The sequence below is a fragment of the Rousettus aegyptiacus genome, unplaced genomic scaffold, assembly GCF_014176215.1.
Source record: "Rousettus aegyptiacus isolate mRouAeg1 unplaced genomic scaffold, mRouAeg1.p scaffold_m13_p_12, whole genome shotgun sequence".
NCBI lineage: Eukaryota > Metazoa > Chordata > Mammalia > Chiroptera > Pteropodidae > Rousettus > Rousettus aegyptiacus.
Window position 1 is genome coordinate 22,427,140 of NW_023416287.1, and position 15,623 is coordinate 22,442,762.

The following is a 15,623-nucleotide window of genomic DNA, read 5'->3' on the forward strand; positions in this document are numbered from 1 at the left end:
TTTCATTGATGCTGATATGACACTGACTGGGGAACTCATAGTTTGATACTTTCTTTTAGTCCTCCAGGCCCTCAAGGGACTATGATGAAAGGGCATCCTCGTCATCACAGAAGGAGAATCAGCACTCATTTGACAAACACAGTGGTTATTGAAGTGGTTATTGTGTCCGGTATCTCTATCTACCTTCTCCCTCAATCTCTCTAGTAATTTTCAAAATGGATGGAACTTCCTCTATTTTATAGATGAGAAAGGTGAGGCTTAAAGAGATTCACTTTTCCATAGACATTTGTACACTTAATGGCTAAACAAGGACTCGGCATCTTTAAATACTTTCTGGATTAAGGTGAAGACTACATTAATAACTAGTCCTCCTGTAGTAGGGCCTTGTTTTGCCATATCTGCTGCTGTATACAAACTTAAGGAGGGATAATTATTATTATGTGTCTCACCCATTCCTGTTTAATCCTAGTAGGCGATCACAACCCTGCAACATTAATGGCAAGGAGATCGCTTTGGTTTGGCTATGGATATTTATAATCATGCCATTTTAGTAAACTTCTATGACTACTCAACTCTAACTTAGGTGATGTCACAGCAGATGATGTCCAGGATTTAAGCAATGCCAACTTGATTTTTTTAGCTGGATTCAAGCAGTGACCTAGAAAGGTGGGTACTGAACTTTACTGGAGTCTCTAAGCTTTCCAGACATTGCTAGTAGATTCTAACAGCTCCAGGAGCTCTCTGGCATAGGAATATGTACGTTCAAAATCATTTATTTCCAGTGAATCACTTGAGAATATGGAGATTTGTGAAGGATATGTCCTAGTTTAAAGTATTGTTCTGCAAATTGGCTTTTAGAAAAATTAGATAGTGTTAGAATTTTCCTTGTCACTAAGAGGTTGTTCCAGTATGGCGAGAAAAACCATAACTGCACATTGGAGATGAACGGGAAAACTGCCATTAGAGTCCTGGAGAAAGAAGGGAGACTTTAACCCATTTCCTGTTTAGAAAAAAAAAATTGCAGCTCACTGCCAACATTACTTTAATTTTATATAAACATTCTCTTTGGGGCTCAGACAAATCTGACCGGTTTTCAATGTGAAAATAAAATATAAAGACTGTTCTGGGAGTTATTTCTAAACAGATCTTGTCTCTAATCCTAATGTAACATAAATATATATGATGATCAGTATTTAATAAATTTTTTTGGTGTGGTAAATTTCAAAGCACAAAACAACACAAAACAGAACATCACATTCCACACAAAAATATTGCGTTTCTCTTCAGATCTTCTTGCCATCCTTGTCCTCGTGCGAGCAGCAAACTTTGCAGTGACCAGTTGGATTCTGTTTCCCTGATGTTCGGTGGTATGCTCTTGGGGAAATGTCTTCCAGACGAGTGAAGAGGCGTGACATCATCAGAGCATGGATAACCTCAAATACATTGCTGCCCTGACTCGTAATGCTTTTCCAGCATTCTTTCAATCAATGTTAGTCTAAAGTTTACATGGCTGATCGTGTGCTCAGGATTGTCTTTCCTGAACAGGATGGAGAAGCTCAACACTGTAATGTTTAGAAAGTGGTGAAAAAATTTCTCATACCAAAACTTGTGCCTTTTGTGCTTGGTTGGCTAAGAAGTGAGCATCTGATCAGCTGAGTCCAGTGCTCCAATATTCTCATTATAATCCACAGTAACACCTGCTTCTTAGTTTTTTTTCCATTGCTGTTGTCTACTTCAATCACAGGATCATCGTGGAATGTTGACAACCACTGTCACCTCCTTGTCACATCACTTCAGTGCCTTAAGTGCACCACAGATTCTAACTACAGTTTTTCCCTTTGCAGTTCTTTTTTGTCAGATCATGTGGCATCTGTTTTCTGTTCACACGAGCTGTCTCAACTACACCAGACCTGTTTTGACGTAATGCTCTGAAAAGCGTGAGAGATGTATGGCAAACTTTGGGGGTTAGGTTAGCACTGTGATCTACGAATTATCTAGGGGTAAATGCTACAGTTACAAGCACCGCTGGTGAGTATTCCTGGTGCAAATGGGAAATGGCTTAATTTTTTTTAATTAAGATATAATTTACATACAGTAACTTTCACCCTTTTTTAGTATATATTTCTCCAAATTTTGACAAATGCATACAGCCAAGTAACGATCACCATTATACAGGTATAAAACAGTTCCATCACCCCACGAATTTTCTCTTGTCCCTTTAGAGCCAACCCCTCCCACCGCCCTCAGCCCCTGACAACCACGGATCTATTCTTTCTCCCTATAGGTTTGCCTTTTCTGTTATATCACATGACGGAATCATACGGATGTAGCTTTTGAGAGACTTTTGAATGTATACTTTTTCGTACCTCTTTAATTTTGTGCCATGTGTATATATTATCCACTCAAAACATAGATACTATTTTTGGAAAGTAAAAAATCATACCTCCAAATAATCCACGGGCTCAAGAGGAAACCTAATGAAAATTATAAAACATTTAGAGCTGAATAACAATGCAAGTATTAATGAAATGGGTTTTGATACAATCATACACAATGGAAAGAATCAAACCCATGGATGCAATAAAAGTGACACTTGGATGAAAATTCATAACCTAAGTGCATTTATTAGAAAACAAAGATTTTTTAAAGAACCCGAAGCATTCTATTTAAAAGCAAAGAAAGAAAGCAAAGTAAACCCAAAGAAATTAGGATATAAATCATCAAGATAATTATTGAATAATTAATAAATAAACAAAAAATAAATAGGAATAATAAAAATACCTATGGTTTGTATATTGAGACACAAACCAACTTAGAGTGGTGGAATGAACATTTGACTTAGCACCTTTGAGCCTCAGTTTCCTCAACTTTCGGTTGGAGATAATAATACCCAACTCTGCCCAGCAGTAGGTAGGACTTCCACCAATAAGGATTTGGTCATGATAGCACTTCCTTTTTCGTGTGTATTGGCATAAACGACAATTACAAGGAGGGTTATGGTATGCCATAGGAAAGTTTCTCTTTAAGATATTGCATGTATATTTCCTTACCTGGCTTTCTTTCTTCTCTACTGCTTCTTACATCTTTCTTTTCCTCCTTCACTGTTGATCTATGCTAGAGAGGCACTGCAGGAAAGGGAAACTTGGGGCTACTGAACCCTAGGTCAGGGCAATCGGAGCTCACATGCTGGATTCTGAAGTGTCCTGAGGTAAGAGCTAAAGCCCTAAATTAGGAGACCAGGGTTTAAAACCACATCTACCACTTTCTAGCTGTATGATCATGAACAAGCCTCTGAACCTCTTTGAGTTTTGTATCTTTATCTGTCAAGTGGGATAATAATAATGCCTATACCACAAAAACTATTATGAGAATCAAATAAGATGTTATATGTGAAAGTATTTTATAAAATACAAGTGCTACAAAAGTGTCAGTTATTATAGTAATTATTTTTATTAAAATTTGTTCAAGAGTTTACTCCAAAAATGTGATCCCCAGTTCACAGTAAGACTTCAAGACTTCTGTGCCTGTGGCACTTTGGACTGGGACGGTGGCTCTTCTGATTAGATACCTTGCTTCCTGGGTTGGCTGGCCAGCCTAACCACCTATCAATACCTCTGAGAAGTGGATTTCTCAGCTCTTCAGTTATGTGGTTAAGGAGAAGCAGAGAAAAGAGATCTTTCTTTTTTGTCACAAAAGAAGTTAATTACCTTTACCTTTGTTTCCTAGGTTCTTGGCTAGCCTGAAGAAAGAATTTTTCTTGAAAGGTTAACAATTTGTATATAATTCTTTTTCTGAAACTTTTATAGACTAGATTACAGTGTTGTTCAATAGAACTATGCAAGCCACAAATGCAAGCCATAAACAGCCACAAAGAGGATTTAAATTTTTCTAATGGCCACATTTGAAATGAAACAAGTGTGATTGATTTTAATAATATTTTACTTAACCCAGTATATCCAAACTATTATCATTTGAACATGTAGTCAATATAAAAAATAATAGTGAGATATTTTACAATACTTTTTCATGCTACTCCTTCAGAATTTGAAGTTTACTTATAGCCATTTCAATTTGGACCCATCACATTTCAAGCCACCACATGTGGCTTCTGGCTGTCATCTCGGACAGTGCAGGACTGAGATTCAGTTGGCCTTAAAGAAGTTACTTCATCTCAGAAGAGTAGAAAACATGACAGGAACCTAAATAGTGTAGAGTATAGTGGAGGGAGAAAAACATGTGCCAGACTTGGGTTCATTTAGTCATTCATTCATCAAATATATATTGAGCACCTACTTTGTGTCAAGTGCTGTGGCCTTAGCTCTACAGCCAACGTACTCAATAACTTTGGACAAGTCACTTCCCTTCTCGGGGCCTCAGGCTCCATGTTCCACCTTTAAGAAAATACTCCTATAGGAGGGAAAGAAATGTTTGTACCAGCTGGAAGAAAATACATCTGGAAATCATTAGCTTACCGGTGGAGTTTTGAAAGGCACTCAATACCAATCACTTTCATTGATTGCATTGATGGAGCTCTCACAATCCCTTTATTATTAATGTGAAAACTCGATCAACCCCATAGGATTTTATTGGAAGAATTAATCACATAAGTCTTATCCATGGAAACAGTGATTTGTCATGCTGATGGTATCACTCAGGATCCCAATTTCTTCACCAATGTTTTATTGACCATCCTTTTAGGGAGTTTCTAAGGGAGAACAATAAAGCAAGTCATAAATTCCTTTATGACACCAAGTGCTTTATAAATGCTAAGTGATCATTCCTGTCTGTCAGTAGGTTAACTGTGGGAAGATGCCTTGGAGGTATTGCAAGGAGTGGTGCTGGGACTGTTTAATAAAGTCATTAGAGCTTGGAAATAAAGTCACATTAATTAACTTGTAGGTGGCCATAATTTAGGAATGATTGCAGCTTAAACAGAAAAAAGGAAATAGAGTCACACTTCTTGGAACAGGGTGGCATTAGCCATACAGCTGGGGCTATCAGGTAAAATCAGTTTTCAACTCCCGTGTTGGGAGAATGATTCTACATAGGCATTTAGAAAGAAAGAGAATGACTCTTAGAAAATGTAAGTGTTAGAAACTTATTAAGTAGATCGTGATCAGAAAATGAGATACCATCGCTAGTGGTTGCAGCCCAAGCCAGCATTGGTAATCAGGAAGCAGATACACAGGCAGACATTGCAATTGCTGATTCAAGTTCAGGTGGTAAGCACCGAAAAAGAGTCCCTGACATTGGTACATGGCCTTTTAACTTTGCAAAGCTCTTTCACAACATTATTCATTGGAGCATCACAGCAGCTCTGTATGGGAAGTAGGCTGTGTGTTGTAAATCCTCACTTCACAGGTAAGGAGACAGGGGCTAGCAGTGAATGGCAAAGATGTCCATAAGAGCAATGGTTTTTGTTTTGTTTTTGTTTATCATCACTACATCTTGTTGCCTTCCTCCACTTCCCCAGAACAGGAGCATAGCCCTGATGCCTTATACAATTAAGGGCATGTACAGACCTTCTTAAAAGAGTGTGTATCTAGAGAGGTCCTAAAAGTTAAGCAGACTATCTGCCAACTGAAAAGAACTCAAGCATAGAAGGAGGTTGGCCTCTATCCTCTCGTAAATGCATATAGACTTTTCACTTCAGGATAGAATGGAAGGAAAGGAAAATAGCTGTTCTCATTCACTGTTGTGCTCTCTACCACAAAAGAAGCGGGAACATTGTGAAGAAACACTTCCCTAGAACTGCACATATGGGCTTTATTAGAAAGAAAATGGGCTAGATCCCATCTTACTTATGGTAACCCCTTCTCTTCACAAGGCATGCTGTAATTTATGAAACTTTTTAGACTTATCTTAATCAATTCAGATGTATAGCAATTCCAAGAGTAGAGAATAGTTATTACATCTTGTACACAGTGTTTTGTTGAGTGAATGAATGAATGAATCTATTTTACAAATGAAAGAACTGAGGTCCAAAGAGGTTGAGTGGTTTGTCCCAATGAGAAAACCATGACTGAAACCCATATTTTCTGAGTTCGAGTCTAATCATATTCCTATCAGTTCTCCCTTGAGTTCTGGTTTCTGAACGTAGATCATAGAATATCAGTCACTAGGAGAAATCATCATACGTCTCAGGAAGTAAGAATTTGGGGGAATCTCAGGTCTCTCCAATCATTCCTAATCGCTTACATTCCTGTAAATTAAATCATTACTCACTCTCTCTGGAAGGGCAGTAAAAAGACCAAATTGGCATTCTGCTTCCCAAACAGCCCAAGGCAGAGTGAAGATGGCAGTGAACAGTAGCCAAACCTCTAATCATCTCATCAAGAAACTAAAGCAGAAGGATTAATTTATGAACCATCAATCACAAGTATAAAATAATGCCAGCTTGGCAAAGAAAGTGGAAAAATTATAAATATACACACACGCATATACTAAAAAAAAAACCCAAGCGGCACCTGGTACTGATCCCAGTTTATGGCACAGATGCCTCAACAGAGAAGAGAGTGCTTGTTTCTTCTCCAGGAACTTCAAGATTAAAGAGAGAAATCATAGAAGAAATTTAGAATCCCAGGTGTTTATTACTAAGCCCCAAAAGAGGAGCAGTAGAGTCAGTGGTGAGGGAAAGGAAGTGGTTTCTGTAAATCCAGAGATGTTTGGGAAAATGTACAAACTGTTTTCTTTCAGGAAGGATTCAGGCACTACTGGACAACCTCTGTTGAGAGGGGCAAGCATCATCTTATCAGAAATTTTCCAGAATTCAGGGCTCCAGGGACCTTAAATTGACTATCTGATGTAAACCCCCTGGCCCTGGCTAATCTGCCAACAGTCTCCAAACATTTCTGTCATGGTCATTGATGAGAAATCCAACATCCTTTCAAGTACTGTTTGTTTCTATCTGAGTTCTGGAAAGAGTTGTCCTTATGCTGAACCCTAAACTGCCACCCAAGTCCTTTGACGCTGCAGCCCATTCCAAACGAAGGTGATCTTTCTTCCACGTGACAGCACATCCGGCACTGAAGACTGAAATTATGCTGCTTCAGTGCCATGGAGCTAAATATCTCTAAGCTAAATATGTCCACCCAAAAGGAAGTTCCTTAAAACATTCCAAGAAAATTGGGTTTCCAGACCCATTATCATCTTCCTGGACAAATTTCAGTATTGAAAGCTGGGCTCCAGAGATAGTCTGAACTGCAGAGGGCACTTCCTCTACGATGGTTACTTGACACCTACCTCTGACGTCAGAAAATGCTCACTAAGTGGGGAGGGAGTGGAGGATAGAAAGATGGACTCTGATCTCAGGGCTGGAAACTTTAGCATTGGTAGGGGCCACAGCCTGGGTATATTGTGCGTTGTCAAGGCAACAGGCAGCACCATGTCAGTACCTAAGCACCACAGTGATGAGGGCTTGGCCCCGGGCCTAAGCTTGTGGCTGTGGACCCAGCAGAGGGTGAGGGACCGTGCTCTCCAGGATCCCTCAGGGGCAGGCTGACTCTCCCTCCTCATAGCTCAGAGAGCAGCCCCAACAGGCTCATTCTTGCCCCAGCAAGTTAGTTGTAATTTATACTCTGGCAGCAGCACAGCCTGCGCATCCTGAGCCTTGAGTCTCTTGAACACAAGGTCCACAACCTCAAGAGAGAAAATGTGCCCAGCGAATGGCCAGGGATTTAAAAAGTGAGACTGGAGAGCAAGGGTGCTGGGAGGCAGCCAGGAGTCAGTTGTGCTTCGACCTTTGACATGAAGCTTTCTCCCATGGAACATCCACAGAACTTTAGAGCTAAAAGAACCATCACAAATCCAACTCCTTCCTTCTTATAGATGAGAAAACAGGCCCAGAGAGGGGAAGCGATCCCGTCAAAGGCACACATTGACATACAAGCCAAGGCTGAGAAGGTCCCACCTCCTGGAACTTGGAGCAACCGGTCTCGTGTTTTCTAGGAGCGACCACGAAGGTTCCATTGCAAGAGCACTTCCCTTCACCCATCCATTTCCCAGAGATGGAATGAAGGCTCACAAACGCTATATTTTTATTTCCACCTCGAATAGCTTAAGTATCACATTGAACCTAAACTGTAGGCTAACAAACAGAGTGGGTGCACCATGCTGGGTCTCAATGACTGTGAGATTTCAGCTTCCAGGTTCCACTTTCCCCATTGGTAGTGTTGTTTTTGATTAGCCAGTCACTAAGATCTAGTACAGCTGTGACTTTGTCCTGTGGTCAGGCATCCCAGGAATTTGCTTAGCTTACGTTATAGAGGGATTTCAACCACTGTTAGCAAAAGTAATAAGGAATCTATATCTCTACCAATTGCTTATTTTATTGTCAGAAGAGAAGAAAGAATTTTGAGGATGTGAATGGGGGTTGGGTCCTAAAATGGCCCTGCTTTTTATAATGGGTGTGTGGGTCAGGGGACAGATACTCAAGTTCTCATGAGAAGTGCTGGCACCTAGCAGGGGCAGAGTCCTTTGACCTGCCCAGTCTCCAAGGAAGACTGTCCCGTCCCCTGAGCCTGGTTCAATGGTAGTCACATGTGCTACCACAACTCCATTAATGCCACCACCACACTGCCATGTGGCTGCCTCTGCACTGTATCTTGTTTATGCCAGTGCCTGGCACAGGTGACTATTTACCTCATTTCTAATGACTAATGAAACGGGCAGAGCCTCTCTACTGAGACAAGAAGCCAGGATAGGAGTGAGTTGTGAATTTGGAATTACCCTGCTTCAGCTTGTCATATTACTTGGGCAAGTTTCTCTTGGGAGAGTCTGATTGGATGACGTTTCCAAACTGTTCTGTAGCACACTGGTTTTCTGGGTATTTTTCAGGAAAATGAACAGTCTCCCTGGGTAATTTGGTTGATGTGTCATGTGACAGATCCCTCTTGGAGAGTCACATACATATTAGAATATTAAAACATCTGAGAAGTCCTAGAGTAAAAACATCTATTTAATTTTATTTAAATCAAATTTTCTCCAAAATATTCTTATTTCCTCCTCTTATCTGAGAAACTGGTGTTGTGAAGCATAGAGCCAGGGAAGTCCCGAACTACATGATTTCCAAGTCCTCTAAAGATGAAATAACCTGATATAGTGAAAATATCAGGGGCTTTGGAGTCAGGCAGACCTGGGTTTGAATCTTAGTTTTGTCTTTTAGCAGCTGTGTAGCCTTACAAATTTACTTAATCTTTCAGAGCTGGATCTCCTCATGTGAAAAATGAGCATAACACCTACTTGTTAAGGTTGTAGGTTGTTAGTATTGAATGAGATAACAGATATCAAATATCTAGTACAGTGTTTGACACATAGTAAGCCCATAATAAATATTAGCTTCTTTGCCCTGTTACTTCTGATACTCTTCTACCTCTCACCTCCAAGCCTCCAAACTCAGAGCCAGCCACTGGCAGGGCAGAGAATGTAGCAGACGGGAATGCCGCCTTGAAGTCCTCATATGATCCTGATGGTGTTCCTCCAGTTTCATGAGAGGACCACACCCCAGCAGGACCGAGATAAAGTTGAAAATGGGGAGGTGTCAGAGAACCCTGCCCTTCTTTGCCAAGTAAGTGTGTTCTCTCAGTGGTAGTTTGAAAACAAAGGATGAAAGAAGCTTTCAGACTATTCCAGAATGAATGCTCACTGTCATAAAGCCACTACCTAAAATAGCAAACCCTTCCCAAGACCCAACCTGAGGTCAAAACCTTGGCCTGTTTGCCTGGGCAAGAAGCTAAAACAAAGGTGACAATCTGCATGGTGGCAAGCAAAACGGGCAAGGTTCAGGATGGCTTCTAGGAGCCTTGGCACCAGGACAGTCATTGCAGGATCTACCCTTGGAGCAAAGCCACAACTTGACAAGCACAAATCAAGCACCAGATTTGTGCCAGACATGGGAGTTGATTGTGGCAGAATAAACCAGGAGTTCTTTAGGGAGGCAGGAATGGGCAATGGGCTTGGCTCTCTGTAGGGACTGAACTAGCTGGTTGGATCAAATGCATCAGAATCTTTGTGAACTGAGCTCCTCTTCATACCATTCTTTTTCCTTCCCCACTGTAGAGCACTGCTAGGAGAAAGAGCGCAGGCCTTACAGACAAAAATATCTTCAAGTCCTAGTCTGCCTTTGCCAGTTTCATGACCTTGGGCAAGACACTTAATCCCTCTGATCATTTCCTCTGTGTGTAGGACAATCATCCCTACCTCATAGAGTAGTTGTGAAGACCAAATGAGTTAATCTATATGTGTCCTGAGGTGTGGTACATGTGACTCTCACAGGGAGACAAACATTTTTAAATTCTAATAATTACGTGTTTATTTAAATATGTATTAGAAAAACAATTAATATACCAAACCCTTTTATAGATATTATTAATTGGTACAAGGATAGAGTTGGCATGTAAGTTAAAGAAAAAAAGAAAAGAGTATTGATTTTTTAAAAAAATATTAAGTAAATAATGGTTATGGCTGATGTGTAGATATGTCAGAGCTCATAAATAAACTATGTGAATGACAGAAGTATGGAAAACTCTGAGTTAATACAGAACCAAACATGGTGGCCGGCACATGGCAGGTACTGAAAGTGACTTCTCCTTCCTTTCTGAAGAGTAGAAGGAAAGGAGAATAGGGAAGGAAGGGAGGAATGAGGGAGGAAGCAAACCTACTTACTTATCTACCTACTTAATTTGTAAGTCTGCTTCAGCCCTACTCTTTTTGTTCAACTTTTCTTTCATATACAAATTATCCCCCCTTACCCTTATTTCCTCCTAGATATAGTTCTTAGATCCCCTAAGACGACATTCTTTTTGCCTAAGTCTTTTGACGTATTTCAGCTTCTGATATATATCAGAAGCTCTAACCAACTATGCGAAGTCCTCATATCCAACACACTCCAATATGTCTTCCAGAGCTTTTCAGGAATAAACATTTTAATGGACACAAGAGGGAAAGAGGCAGAGAGAGAGAGACAGAGAGACAGACAGAGAGCATGAGAGTTAACTATGAGAAGAGAGAAAAACAGAACACAGGAAGGGAAAGTTCTGGGGATAGAAGAGTCAGATTATGACTCTTGAGTCTTTGGGACAGTCCTGAATTATCTTCCTATTTCCTAAGTGGGCTTCTTTTATCCCCAAAGAAGTGGAAATCTAGAGAAAGGAAGTGACTTGCCCAAGAAAATAATAAGTACCTATACCTGGATATCTCAATTCTTGGTCATACATCTTGCTTTCTGTCATAATGAGGAACCTGGGCTTTACAGCCCTGAAATAACCAAAGCAGTTCTTAAAAGTAGGCTCTGCTGTTAAAGACAAAACAAAAACAAAAATCATGGAACTAAATATCTCAAAATTCCAGATCCTCTCAGGTCAGGGCCCAGCCCTTACATGACACAGATGAACAGTCACTAGAGAAAGAATCACCTACCAGGAGTAGAGTTTTCATTTGCTGGGGGAATTCATGAAGTTCCCCGCTCCATCATTCATACAGTCACTCTCACATTGTGACTATTTTCTCCCCTTATTTCAAGGCTTTTTTGATACACACACACACACACACACACACACACACACACACACACACACATTTTTTTTTGAAAAGACAATACACGACCACTACACATCTATTAGAATGACCAAAATTCAGACCACTGACAACACCAAATACTGGTGAGGATGTGGAGCAACAGGAACTCTCATTCATTGCTGGTGGGAATGCAAACTGGTAATCTGGAAGACAGTTTGGCAGTTTCTTACAAAAATTAAACATAGTCTTACCATACAATCCAACAATCAGGCTCCTGTGCATTTACCCAAAGGAACTGAAAATATATGTTGACAGAAAAAACCTGCACATGGATTTTGTAACAGCTTTCTTCATAATTGTCCCTCAGTAGGGGAGTGAGTAAACAAACTGTGGTACATCTAGACAATGGAATATTATTCAGCACTAAAGCAAAATGAACTATCAAGTCATAAAAAGACATGGAGAAAGTTTAAATGCATATGACAGCCTGCCCCGGACTTTTTCTTTGCTTGTGTCACCACTCCTTGGGTCTCTGTTTCATGCAGCCCATTGAAATTCCTAACAATATGTATTCAGTAGAAAAATTCAATGAGTATACAGTGAAAAGTCAGTCTCTTTGTTTCCTTAACTATTGGGTTCATAGGTCCCATCCCCAGAGAAAAATCACTGTTAGCATCTTCTCTTACATCTTTCCAGATATTGTCTGAGAACATACACGTCTATACAAGCATAATTGTGTGTCTATTTTTCTCAAGGCTCTTTTCGTGATAAGGTAAATCTAGAATCCTAAAACTTAAGAGTAGGACGGAGTGTGAAACATGAAGATCATTTGGTTCAGAGATTTCAGGGAAGGTCAGAGACTAGGTGGAGGCAGCCACACTAGTTGACAATCACTGTGTCCACTGGGAAGTGTTTTTGGTGAGTGTGTGTAGAACATGTAATGGTGTGGGGGCTGAAGAAAAGATTGAGACCTGTTGATTTAGATCAAACTCTCATTTCCCAAGGTCTCCAAGTGAGTTAGTGACAGAGCCAGAAGTAGAACCTACATTTCCAGGTACCTAATTTAATGTTCCAGTTTCACCCAAATGTAATCATCAAGGACGGACTCTGAGCCCAAGTATGTCCTCTTCATTGCTTTACTGTAAAGCGGAAGGTGAAGCAAGGCCAAGTGGTTGGGGCTGTTGGAAGTAGACCATGGCTAAGAAATTCTTTATTTGGTCTTGTGTTGCAATTGACTTAAATTGCCATTTTCTTCTCATGTTCCCTGTGCAACGAGTCCTATGAATATTGCCCCATCTCTAAGAGCATGATTTATTGGGACTTTCCAGACCTTACGTTCCAGAGAGATGAGGAGAGCGATTCTGAGAACTTCCTCCTCCTATCGTCCTAACTCTCTTCCAGGATAGAGGGTTCTAGCATCATTGGCAAGTTAGTCTTCAGTTTAAGGTTTTCAACTTCCTTGCTGTAAAGGCCCACGTAATGCCAGAACAAGCCTCAGCCCTCTGCAATTTATAGCTTTTTTTTTAAAATGGATGTGTGAAACTAAGATGCAAATCTATTACATGGGAAATTCCAACTTGTTTTTGAGAATTAAAGAATTTTAGTATTGGATAAATTTGATGAAGACCAAAACTGCCAATCAAAACCAGTCAAGAAGCAATACTTGAACTGCAAAATAATTCACTAATAAGTTATCTAGTGCTGAATTTGTTTCTAATTAGTTTATCAATATGTAACAAGATCAAATCAGGCAGAAAAGGGCACTCTGCCCACCTTCATAGCTGCCTTGTTTGAAAAGATATGGACCAGCTTGATGACTAAGCTTAATGGGCAGCTTAAGCCTTTTCAGTGTGCTGCATTATTACCTTTTCTCTGCTGAGAATGGCCTTTATTTGCTTCTTATTCTATGACTTATACATATTCATTATAGACACCAGACAATACAGAAAAGCAAAATCAGGGAACACTAACTTTCGGATTTTGTCATATAATATTCTAGGGCTTTTAAAATTCCTACATTTGCCATAAAGATATGTCAAAATTGGATCATCCTATACATCAAGTTTTAAAGCCTACTTGTTTATTAGTATATATCATTAACGTATTTCTGTAACAATATAGTCAATTTTTTAAAAATGGCAATACATTGATTATAAAAATATGTACTAATGGCTAAAAAATTTGAGAAAATACAGAATTACATAAAAAATCAAAATAATCTTTTAATCACATCACGTACACTGTTAACATTTTAGTATTTAACTTTCCCCATTTAACAAGGCTCTCCTGGACAGCCCTTCACCCCTTCCCAAACCTTTAGGTTTCTTCATAAATCACGTTTATATTCAAATGGTTTATGCTATGTCAAGTGACAAAATCACAGCAAAGCACTGTACACACAGCTTACTATAAAGCATCCAGCACGCATATGATTTTGAACATACTTTTTTCTTAAACCCATTTATTTATTTATTCTTTTACTTTTTTAATTGAAGAAATGATTTAAATTTTTTTTCCCCATCTACCTCCTTCCTCCCCCCTCCTCCCTACCCTCTGGTAACCACTAGTCTATAGTCCATGTCCATGAGTCTCTGTTTGTTGGTCCTGTTCATTTGTTGCTTTTAGGTTTATAGCCCACATATAAGTGATATCATATGACTTTCAACTTTCTCTGTCTGACGTATTTCACTTAGCATAATTACCCGTGTTTTTGCAAATGGTAGTATTTTATGTCTTCTTATGGCTGAGTAATATTTCATTGTTTGTATGTATGGTAGCTTCTTTATCCAATCATCTATCGTAGGACACTTCAGGTGCTTCCATATCCTGGCCACTATGAATAATGCTGCTATGAATATCCATGTAAACCCATTTTTTATTAGTGCCTAACATGAGGTGAAGAAGCATAAAATTTGAAATCCAAAATTTTAGATTTGAATCTGGCTTTTGCTGAGACACACAACCTATCTGGACATCCATTTTCTTTCCTCTAATGGGGCAGTTGTACTTAAATCTGCTTCCTAGGAGCCGCTAAGGATCAGGTGAAATGATGAATATAAAAGCAAATTTTGTGATAATTGTACAGATGTTTAATAATGTTAATAATATTTGCTGCTATTGATAATGGTAAAAAAAATATTTCCCTAATCTTGCAGGCCCAATCATTTAGGCCTTTTTTCTGCAATGATTTTCTTGACTGAAAGGAAGGAACATTTAGATATAGCAGAAGAGCAGAGTTCAGACAGCTAAAAAGCCTGCATTGCCAGGTGATTTGGGTAAAAGGAGGAAGAAGTTGGACAAAAAAACCTATAAACGCTCTTCTGGCTGAGACACAGGTCAGTTATTCTGTGATCTTAGGCAAATCATTTCTCTAAAGGCTTTGGTTTCTCATCTGTAAAATGAAAGAGTTGGGCTGGATGACCTGTTTGATCTGTTTCCCCTCTGAGAATTTATACAACCCAGGTGACCAGCCTTTTGTCCTCACTGTTCCATAGCGTGCTCTTGATGACAGCACCCTTATGGAAATAACCACTCCAGCTTCCGGGTATAACATCGGAGCCCACAGGTGGTGGGCTGTGGTTTCTTCTCTTCTCTTTGTTTGGTTTTTCCACTGTATGCCTGCAAATAGCCTAGTGACAGCTTGACAGAGTAAACCAACTCTTCCATCAAGAGGCCTCTGAGGCGTGGTGAGCCAAGGCTGCCCACCGATTTGCCTTCCCCATGCCCCGGGATTAAGCCTCCTCATTCTGTTTCTGGGTGGAGCTGGGCCTCTCTGGCGCGGCGCCAGGTCCCTGGATGCTGTGTGCTCCGGGTCTTCTCTGGAGGCAGCTGCATGCTCTCCTCCACTCTTTCTCCTCCTCCTTGAAATGCCTCTCTCTTTGATCTTTTCCTTCAGGGTATGTTTGAAATGCATAGTCCTCAAAAAAAAATAAATAAATAAAAATTGCTTCTTTCTATCTCCATAATCTGTAATAATCACTCCCTCTGAGTGGTATACACCTCTTTTTTAGTTCATATCAGCTTCTGGCTGTCAAAAAAAAAGCTCCATTGCTTCCTGTCTATCTTTTCAAGGGCAGGGTATCTCAGTGGTGATCACTCATGTCATACAA